This window comes from Sceloporus undulatus, chromosome 1 (assembly GCF_019175285.1).
Source record: "Sceloporus undulatus isolate JIND9_A2432 ecotype Alabama chromosome 1, SceUnd_v1.1, whole genome shotgun sequence".
Classification (NCBI taxonomy): domain Eukaryota; kingdom Metazoa; phylum Chordata; class Lepidosauria; order Squamata; family Phrynosomatidae; genus Sceloporus; species Sceloporus undulatus.
Window position 1 is genome coordinate 222,326,304 of NC_056522.1, and position 11,495 is coordinate 222,337,798.

General features: G+C 38.6%; 1 long non-coding RNA gene across 1 annotated transcript; it reads right to left on the reverse strand.

The window, feature by feature from the left end:
* Positions 1 to 3,996: 3,996 nt before the first annotated feature.
* On the reverse strand, positions 3,997 to 11,013 carry LOC121916137. The gene is made up of 3 exons (XR_006100807.1): positions 10,982 to 11,013; positions 6,351 to 6,431; positions 3,997 to 4,404 (listed from the first exon to the last, which is right to left on the reverse strand). It is a non-coding gene; the product is annotated as an uncharacterized LOC121916137 (long non-coding RNA).
* Between the last annotated feature and the right edge of the window lie 482 nt (positions 11,014 to 11,495).

Consider the following 11,495-nt stretch of genomic DNA (forward strand, 5'->3'; position numbering starts at 1 on the left):
TTAAAAGGACCTCCTCCATTGGTGATATAAAAGTATTGCCCCACTCACCAAAAATTCAGGCCATCAAAACCAAAGTCTAAAATCACCTGACACACTATAGGCTGTGACAGATTATATCAGCTGATCTCTGTTCTCAGTCCTACCAATCATGAATCTCCCACTTGACTTGATGAGGATAATAAAGCTAGGCTCCACAGCTAGGTTTACTTTGTAAAGGAACCAGTCCACAATCAAATCAGTTAATGATCCATCTCTCAAGCTAAGACTTCTTGTCCCACAATGGGGCTACAATTGGGCTGTTTCTGCTGTGAAAAATGACAGACACATCCCATCTGGCTTCAAGAGTGGGAATCCTTGGCTTCCCCACAAACTGGATCCATGATCAGGGTTTTATTTTTGGTTTTTGTTTGCCTACTCTGCACTGACATTTTTGGGATACCAGATAGATACTAGGTTTATGCGTGCTACATTGGTTAGTTGATCATGTGGCAAGGAAATGAGGGGAATTTAACAAATATGCAGGATTTGATGATCATCATAAAGTACTGTACAGTGAAGTCTCCATGGCCTGCTGTTCAGGGCTTTGGGACCTGTGGATTGGATACAGATTTGCCCAGTTTGGTGGGTACTAGTAAGGGCCATCCCTCTTATGCCAGAATAGGTTGAGCTTTCTTATGGCAAAGTTTTGGTTTACCTGAATAACATCAGACAGATGCTGCCAAGTTCTTTTGAGCAATTCCCACACTGTCATTTACTAATCCACTTGTCATCATTTCTGTTCAAAAGTTCATTTTAAATAAAAATGGCCCTAGTTCACCCAAACACCTGTGTTTGCCTCTTTGTTTCTCCCCTGGTTGGAAATAGCTGCTTCATTCAGACCTCTTAAACTTTGATTATTTGTTCCCAGCATTGTCCTGCAATCTTCAATAAACAGCAGGAACTAAATGAACAGAAAATTCCCTCTTGGTTTAATAGCAACGAATTAGACGTTCTTACTAATGACGTGAATCACAATACCAAAAGAGAAGAAAGGCAGGAGAACGAAGCAAGAAAGAGAGAAATACTGTATTTATCTCAAATATAATATATTTGTGCCATAGGAGCTGTTAATAAAAACATATGTCTTCAAGTCTAAGGAAGATTCACTCACAGTTAAGGGGCATGTATTTGTCTCGATCCCACTGTAATTTTATGACTGCCATTCACATTTTGAAATAAAACAGCACAGTCCAAAGGGACCATTACAGACTCATAGAGTAGACTAAGCTGCTCTTTGTTCTTGCTCAAATGGGCTATTATTTGCAATTGGTTGCTTTCATTGTTCACCTTCCTAAACCATTTATTTGGTATTGTAGCAGTGTCTCCATCTGGGCTTTTCAGATGCACAAATGCAAGATCTGCCTGCTGTTACTTTGCCCCACCTCTGAAAATATGAGGGACATATTTTACATCCAGATGAATTTCTTATGAGGTTGTGATTACACTAGAGATATTAACAAATGTTGCCGTCTGCAGCATATTTCTAGAAAAATCAAGTCGTTTTAAACAATCTGCTTTAATTAAAACCCCATTAAGTACTATCCCTTTTGGGTTTCAAATATACAAAGGCATGAACTGCTGTCTATTAATATGAAAATATGAACAGGTGGGAGAGAAAGATTATTGCACTGGGCCCCTCTAAAATTACTCAACATTTTTAATGCAGATAAATGTGTGTGCGCGCGCTTACACGCATGCACCCACATGCCCTCAAGTTGCTTGCCAATGAATGGTGACCTCATATATTTCAAAGGGTTTTCTTCGGCAAGGAATCCTCAGAGGTGGTTTCACCAGTTTGTTTCTCTGAAATATAGCCTACAGCACCTGGTATTCGTTGGCAGGTCTCCCATCCAAGTACTAACCAAAGCAGACCCTGCTTAGCTGCCAAATGATTTGGTGCCTTGAAAATATTTAGGCCCCACACAGATAAATATGAGATGCCTCATATTTCCAAAATGGGGTGTGTATGCAATAAATATGCTGGGAAGAACCTGTGTAGTGTAGTGTTTTGAGTGCTGGACTAGGAATTGAAACTTGGGAGACCAGAGTTCAAATCCACACACAGCCATGGAAACCCATGGGTTATCTTGGGCAATCCATGCTCTCAGCCTTAGAGGAAGGAAATAGCAAACCTTCTCTGAATAAATCTTGCCAAGAAAACCTTACAATAGGGTTGCCATAAGTTGGAATCAACTTGAAGACACATAAAAACAACAACCTTCATATTCCCCATTTTGGGGATCTTATTAAGATGGTATAACAGAGCTTTCTTCCATTAACACTACCATCTGATATAACTCTAAACAGAAATACATCCACTGAGTTCAGTGATGGCTACTACCAGGTAAGCGGGTATAGAACTGCAGCCTAAGGCTATTGGCAATGACCATTAGTTTAGGCTGGGGAACCCACAAAAGATAGGATCCTTGACAAAACAGCAGTGGTGCAGCAGTCACTTAAATTGGTCAGCTCTGTAAGTCAGAAGTCCTGTTTTCCAGCTGCATCCTTTAGGTAGCTCAATTCCTGCCCTCTCTCTCCCGGTTTCATTCATGGATCAGTAAGAATTTTCCAACCCACTGGCTTTGGGATAAAGTTTAATGTTTGTGCCTGCTCTGTACTATTCAGCCAAAGATGTAGGAATTAATAAATGCATTCCCTTTAGATTACCAATGGCAGGGGCATTGTTAATAAAAGAAAGAAAAAGAAAAAACACCAATGAGGTAAGAAGTTCTGGGTGAATGGTCCCTCAAACCAACTACTCAAGAGCACTCCGATTAGAAAAAGTGGAGGAGGTTATCCTTGGGGTCTGTCTGTGCAACACACCCCAGAGTTGACAGATTTATGTGAGATGACTCATAAAATATGAGGTGATGACAAGAAGGTAGCAGTGACCTACCATTTCAGGTTCAAAGCCAAGATGGAATTCAACCAAATGCTTATATCCCTTGCATAAGGAATTTCCACATAAGGGAAGTCAAAACAGACAGGAATGTTTTCTTGTTACATATAGATTTAAGTTCCTAATACAACTGTAACTTATCTTATTTATTTGTCATTTCTGTTTATAAAATACGTTTGTTTTTTAAAAAATGAATGTTGGAGGCATTATACAATTAGGAGTGTAAAGTAACGCAATAAAGCCCAACATGACAAAAATGTGATGAACTCTGTAAAACAGAGAGAGGAGAAAGAAAGCGAAAACCATCCAATTAATGAAACAATAATTAAAACTAGGACTGTGCATCAGATTTAGCTGAATCTTGAGTAATGCAGTAAATCAGGTTGATTCAGACCAATTTGTAGCCAATTGCATCAGGCTGGGCCAACTTAGTTCTGGACTAAGGATGTGCTTGTTTAAATTATTTATTCCCACAGAGGAGAACAAATAATTTAATCTGTTTTCTTCCTGACTTCAAGAACTGTACAGTTTTCTTTATTTTTTCACTTAATTTTTATTAAAATAAAATCATGCTATAATAAAACAGTGTTTCTTTCAGTAGTAATATCTTGCTACATCTACCAAATTCATTTTTTCATTGTTTTCTGAAATCCATACTATGCAGGTTTCAAAGATGTCCTCACAAGAGGGAGGCAGTCTTCTCCTAACTCAGCATTTCCCTGTCCCACCCCCACTCTCTGACCACATTGTAGACAGTAGCGTCACTAAGAGGGTGGGGAGGTGTGGATCACACCGGGTGACACCTCAGAAGAGGGAGGTGACACCCAGTCAGTCCCCAGCCCTTTCCGGGTCCCAGGGACTCCTTCCCGGCCTTTCCCAGGAGCGCACGAGGCATTTCACTCCCTCCCCAGTTCCCGGAGCTTTTCTCTGGCCCTTTCCGGGGGTGTGCAGCTGCTCCCTGGGGGCACGCAGGGTCATTCAGGTTGTGCATGTGCACTCCCGCATGTGCCAGACGTCCTGCACTGGAAGTCCCACCCCATAAGTCCTGCCCCCTGCCATGACTTACCGCACCAGGTGATACCAACCTCGGTTGCCCAGAACAGCCTTGTAATGACCAGTGGGAAAGGAACAGGGGGTAAGAATCATCATCATCACCAATGTTCCTCTGACATAGTGATAGATCAGCTGTCCCTCCATCTCCCACCAGCCACTCCATGCCTGAGAAGGGTCAGGAAAAGGTACATATGAGATGAGGAGCTGGGAGTATTTCTGTGGTTTATTCAAAGTTTGGGGTGTGTGAAGAAACTGTCTTCAGGAGTATTCTTCTTGTCAGGACTTCCCAACATTCAAGACACCTATTTTCTGTTGTTGTTGTTTCTCCCTGAGTCTTTGGATACTCTCTTCATCCCTGTTCTGAAGTGAAACATCGCAATCTGGATCAATTCTAGACAATCAGGAGAATGGACCTAAAAAAATAAGATAGAAGAAGCTGGGCAGCATGTGTCCAACAGAACCACAGAAGGAAAACAAGGAGAGATCATGTGGGGAGGAGGAGAAAAAGAAAGCGTCCTTTGCTCATGGACATCTCTAATGTACAATCAGGAAAATAATTTCAACAGCTCTCTCCGCTCACACTGCTTATGTAAAGAGATTGTGTGAGGTCACTAAAGGCACTTTGTAAATTATCTCCTGCATCTCTTGGTTTGTTTGCTAGAGCGGTTAGCAACACATCAAAAGACCTATCTATGGTGACAGATTGTGGCAGGTGGCAGTTGAGGGTCATCTGAGTTTGGTTTCTCCGAGATTTTCTCATTTAACTTACCAGCCTTTTGTCTTGTTAACTAGCGTAAATTGGTCAATTTGAGTAGTGATCTGTTTATGAACCTTTATGTTATTTCTCTTGACCATTAAAAACTTACAAAAACACCACTCTCTCTATGTATGGAAATGTTTATAATATATAACATTTTCCAGACAATGAAGCTCTATAGAGTTAAACCCACTTAAATTTGAAGACAGAATATAAATTGTTAGGCTTCTGATCCGCTTTCTCAATGTGATTCTTTTTTTTTAATCTAGTTCATGTGTTTATAAGTGCATGTGTGTATACAGTTTACTGAATTCATAAAGGACATGGATGAAGTTGCTGATGATGACAATGACAAATCTGAAGATTTTGTTCACATTATGAAACAAACCAAATCATAATTATTTTAATGCTCATTTGGTTAACCAAGTAAACCATTAAATTTAATTCCTGCTGGCCTCCCTTATTAGTTAGATTACTACATAATTTAATATTTTAAAATGAATATGATTTCTGTTATAGTACAGCTCTAAATCCCATGCAGATTCATTAAGAAAGCAAAAATAGTTCTAGTTGCATTTTAATTTCCAAGCACATAATCTATTAGAGTAAACTAACAATCTGGATTCCCAAATCTCAGTTCAGATTCTGGATCCAGATGGGATCTAATTTATTCTTCAGTACTGGACTACATCTCAATGCAGTTTGGAGTTTGATTCGTGTCCAGATTCAAATCACTGTGCCCAGATTCAAATCATCATGCCTAGATTCAAATCGATGAATTGGGATCCAAATTGAATTGGGAATAGCAAAGATTTTTAAAAGCCTATGAGAAGTAAAAATATTAATTTGGTAACTAAAAGAGACAAATCTCGACACCAGAAGTTTTCTCTGGAAATAACTTTCCAAAATTGGGGGCACACAAGCAAAAAGGCCCTTTCTCTGGGCTTAAAAATGAGGGGCATTTACAACTTCATTGATATGCTACTCTCAGCTCCTCACAAGAACTAGACCAAGTTCAATTTGCACTTTCAGCTAAATCAACCTAACATTCTTCCTACTTGAGATAATCATATAATTAATAAATTTAAATGAACAAGAGTTAAATATTGACACAGAAAGCAAAGGAATCACAGTAGGTATAGTCAAATAGCATAAATGAACACACAAAAATTAAATAACACTTGAAGAGAAGAAAGAGATCCGTGAAATATAACATAGCAGATGAGGAAAAACTGCAAAGTTATTAAAGTTCATAAGGTCACTGTACATCCACATGGATCATTACAATCCAAAAGGATTGCTATAATCCATTAGGGTAACTGTAGCCCACAGAGGAATGCTGAAACCCACATAGATTTCTATCTCTAATACCTACAGCTAGTTTCTAGAGCAGGGATGGAAAAAGTGTGGCATATGGGTCCCATATGGACATGAAGCCTCATACTGAGAATAGAGTTGGACCTACTTTGACCCTGAGTTGACCTACCTTGACCTTGAGGAGATGCACCGTCCCACAGACATGGAAGACAGAATTTGCACACAAATGTCAAAACATGTCAGTCCTCTGAATGCATACACTCTGTAGATTATATAGATACTTACCAGTATAAAACAAGAGATAACCCCTCAGGATTTCATGCAAAGATGCCATGGGACTCAGCAGAACTCCACCGGCACCAGCTTCTTGAAAAAGCCATCAAAGTGTGAGCTGAACCACCAGAAGACTATCCAACCAAGATCATGGAATGTTGTCAGTTTTATACATTAATATTTAGTCTTTGCTCATTACTTTCCCAAAATAAGTCATTCATGTTATTTGTTAACCCCTGTCTAAAAAGTTTCATGAGAGTTTCACGAGGAAAGCAACTGATATCCATAAACATCTGGATAATTTCAACCGAAAAGAAGAAACCCCTAAAGTCAACAAAATTTGGCTACCAGTCCTGAGGAATAGCAAAATAAGGACTCAGAAAATGCAAATGGGAAACCATTCAGAGTCAGGGGCTTTCCCAGCAGATAATGATCACCAATTAGCAGACATTAATCCTCTTTTGCATTAGCCTCCCAGCCTGAGGCCGGCCATCAACAACAGAAAAATACACAGATTCACATGGAATTTCCTCCCTACCCAGGGTCACACAGTGTGTGTGTGTGTGTGTGTGTGTGTGTGTGTGTGTGTGTGTGTGTATACACACACAATATATATATATCCAGCTCTCTTTTATGCCAGCATTCTCTGAAGATGCCGGCCACAGATGCTGGCGAAACATCAGGAATAAACTCTTCTAGAACATGGCCACATAACTCCAAAAAAACCCCACAAAAAACTATGGCTGTCGGCCATAAAAGCCTTTGACTTCACATTTCATGAGCTGCTTGCAGAATACATTTTACCTATTTTTAACATTTAAAATAAACTTAAAGTAATGAGATTTCCTATTATTCTGTAACATTTGAAAATATAACACTGTTACTCTTCAAAGAGAAATGAGCTCTAGCTCACCTCATCATTTGTAACAGAAATTCAAAGCTCTAGTCCCACCTAAACCAAATTCAAACAGCGACATTAGGATACTGCAGTCAAGTATATCAAAGGCCATAGGGGGGTCAAGGAGAATTGACAGGGTTGCACTATGGGGGGGGGGGCAAGACCAGGGCAATAACTCCTCCCCATAAAAACTTTGGATATGAAATGAAATTTTCCTTCACTCCCCAAATTTCTTCCATTGCAAAGACTCATACTATCATGCTATCAATTTGGGAACTGAAGGAAATTTCATTGGGAGGAGCAAAATTCATTTTGTCCTTTCTTCCTATAGTATATCCTGGTTGTACTCCTCCTGTCTCTTTACAAAGGTCAACTCAAAGTGCAACCAAGGCTGTTTTGGTGTGAAATCCATGCCTAAACACTCACTGAAATGCACTCAGAAAAACTAAGAAAGCCTGAATGTAGTCCACAACCACACATTCAATCACTTTACTTTACTCACTAATGTTTCAGCACTAGCCTTTAATTACTGAGATCTTCCACGTCCAGTTAAAAAGTTTTCAGGAGTAGCCATGGTATTGCCTAATTCAAGAAGGCTGGAACCACTTATTTTCTTAAAGGTGTCCCTGAAGTCTTCAGGAGAGACATTTTTCAAATCAAATTTTATAACTCTCCAAAGCATATAGGATCAGAGAGAGAAAGAACTAATTGCCAAGATCAAAATTAATTCCATACTCTACACTCATTCAAAAATCTGCAAAGTTTGATCTATATCTAACAAAACCAACACATTCAATCCATTTAAAATAATGTTCTGCATTAGCTTATCCCATGTATTCCTTCCAGAAGTGTCTTATTTATGCTGAAGAAATGGTCTGGTGAGTTTACAGTGGCTTGGTTTCCAGCACTTCCATCTCTTCACTTTGTGCTTGCTAGTAAAGTACATGCTGCAGGCTCTGAGTGGGGGGACAAGGCTTTGAAGGAAAATGGTAATATCTGGAGATTCTTTGCCATTAGATGTCCACCAGGATTTCATAACCCTTCTGACAGTGATGAATCTCACAGACTCCTCCTGTCTGAGAGCCAGATAAGGCCACTAAAATTCCCATTTTTTGGAGCAATACTAAACAAGTAAGAAATGTATGAATCTCACAAGAGAGCAATGTTAGCTATCACTCACTGGACCTTGAAGACTAGGCTATATGGGAAGAGATTATTTATTTATTAAAACATTTCTGAGATGCCAGCTCATCAAACTGATATCAGAGTAGAGTACAACATAGGGAGGAAACCATGACACTGCCTGAAATATTACAAAGACATAAAAAGGCAGTAATAAATCAATATTTTAAAAGGCAATAAAATACAGCCCAGACTAAACAAATACAACCCTCAAGGAAATAGAAAAGTTTTAACCAAGTGCTGGAAGGAGAATAAACTAAGCGCAGCTTGCATTTTTAGGAGGAAGGTGTTCCATAACCAGGGAATATAGAGCTTTTAAAGCAAATTTTTCTACTGAAAAAGAAAATACCTTGTCAGACAGTCCTCACTAAAACAAAAGCTGGACACAAGCATGCTTTTTTACACCTCAGGTAGCATTTTTTCCACAAGTAAGTAGGTTTTATCTACTTATAAAGATAAAAATCTTTGTTTATATCACTCTTACATGCAGCATGAAAAAATTTCCATTCTTTTCTTCTCATTGGATGAGCTTTGTGCATTTTTCACACTTCAGGGTTTTTGGTTAAAAAAAATTGCAAAAAGGAGGGGGACTAAATATTTGTGCACAGATAACAATGTATTTGTACAAAATATTCTGTTTTCTATATAAAAATGTTGGGTTTTGGAAGGGAGGTGAGGTTTTTTAAGGTCCTAAAGTGCAAAAAAAACTTTCATAATATTTTTTCAACAGTTTGTTCATCTGTTAATCTGTCTTCCAACAGAGTCTGTTCATCTCTTTTTCATCAATGACAAGAAAAATTGTAAGCATCCTTTACATTCTTATTTTACTGCTACAGAAGTCCCACCTCCAAGAAGTCTCATCCCCACCCCAGAAGTTACCCTCAGCCGGGTAACACCCGGTGTCGGAACACCTTTGAGTTTGGGTACTCAGTCCCTAAAAGGTTCGCCATCACTGTTCTAAAGTATGCTGCTTCTAAAAGGATTCTCTTACTCTAGCAAATCAATTCTGTTTTAAACAGCTGTTGCTTCTGTTATGTTTCAAAATCCATGCTGAAATCAACTCTTATTACTAGGAATCCATTCTATCACTCTAAAAATGATCCCACTTATTACAACTTGACACTCACAACAAACTGGGGTACATTGCCTGCCATCATCAGGAGGCTGCCATGTTTGTACAATCCACTACATTTGTACATGGATGCAAAATGGTACAAAAGCAGAACATGAACTCAGGGCACTGTATTATGCTAATTCATGTCTTTATTATAATTTGGTCTAACATAGCATTACAACAGCCTATCAGTATTCTGGCAAGGGAAGTTAAAGATATTTTTCAGTACCATATTTCCTGATCAAAATTTCCATATTGCACAACCAGGAACCCAGCAGTGGGATGAAGCATATCCAGAGTTTTTAATGTTTGCAATACACTTTGGCTGAAGACCAAAAAAATGCACTAAAAAAAACCCATGTGTACATTTGGAAAATACTGAAAACTAAAGATGCTTACAGTATATTTGAAAAATTAAAAAAAATGGAAAATTACAATAAAATGTGTACATTGGTAAAATGCATTAAAAAGGCATACATTTGGGGGGCATAAAACGTAATAAATATAATGTAACACCTTCAGTTCAGTGGGACATAAACCAGCTTATATTTTGTCTATTAGGCTTTTCTAATCAGGTAATAATGGGAAATAGCGTTAATTGGTATATTGTTTGCCTAACAAAGGAAAATAAAGATATTTCCTCCCAGGGAGGAAACATGGCACTGTTTGATGAAAAAGCAAAAAAGCAAAGGAATGAATCACTTGTGTGATATCAGCAAGGGACTATCTAAAGGCAGTACAGTGGGCCCTTCCTTATCCATGGGGGGTTTGGTTGCAGCCCCCACCCATGGATGGAAGAAAAAACACAGGAGGTCAAGATCATATTAGTCAATGGGAGATAACATGTATGCACACTGCCATTAGCTAATATTGGGCAGGGCAACCCACAGTAGCCCAAGTCTGCAGATGGCTAGCCCACCAATATAGCAGACTAACTGTATCACAAATCATAAGCCCATTCTGTGTTTATCAATATAGATCCATGCTTGAGTATCTCTTTTCTAGGCTAACCAATATTAACAGTTGTAGATAATAGTACTTGTTTCAGATAGTCGTGAAATAAATTGTATAAATGGGCACTCTGAAAACTGACTTTTTTGTAGGGGCCTAATATCCATGTTAAGCCATAGAATGGATCTGCATACTGAAATTTGTTATGACAATTTCAGTATTATGTCTCCTGATTGGCTCATGGTTCCACTCTATTCAACATAATATACCTCTCCTATCAAGGGATAGATGAAAGGTAGCATTTAAAGTATAACATTGTAAAAGGTCATTCTCACAGAATAAATTGGAATGAAATTACAAGTAGCACTGGAAAATGTCAACATAAAAATCAAAGTCACTGAACACAAGATGGGGGGTGGAGGAATGACCCCATAACAACCCACGTATGAATATTTGCAGCAATACTTTAAACTAAAAATTAAAAGTGAAAATATTTACCTTCCATTCTGGCAATGAAAATATGATGACCTGTGGAGAGAGGCAGCAGCAAATTTATTTATACAAGATCCCCTCATGTGACAAAAATGCATGGCAATCTTGTTTTACACAGATATGTCTTTAGATGTTTTCCACTCATCTTTTTTCTCCTTCGTTGACCTCATTCACTCACAGATTTATTCCAGAGAATTCAGGCACCCATTCCTCCTTAACATGTGTATTCCTCACTTCCCTTTTGTCCCATTTTTTTCAACTATTGGTTTTCCTGTGACATTTGAAGCTTCCATGGCAGTAATAGTGCAAGTGTCAAGGTGTATATACTCACCTGATCTAGCCATCCTTTCATTTGGAAGTGTGGTTTATGAAATGGAAATCCTGACTATCTGTATTATTTACCCACCTATACAATGCACTCTCTGTATTCTGCCATCAACATAATTCTTGCAGATTACCTATTTTAGCAAAATCTCAATAGAAACATATTGTTTTCCGCACTGTCACCCAGTCCAGGTCT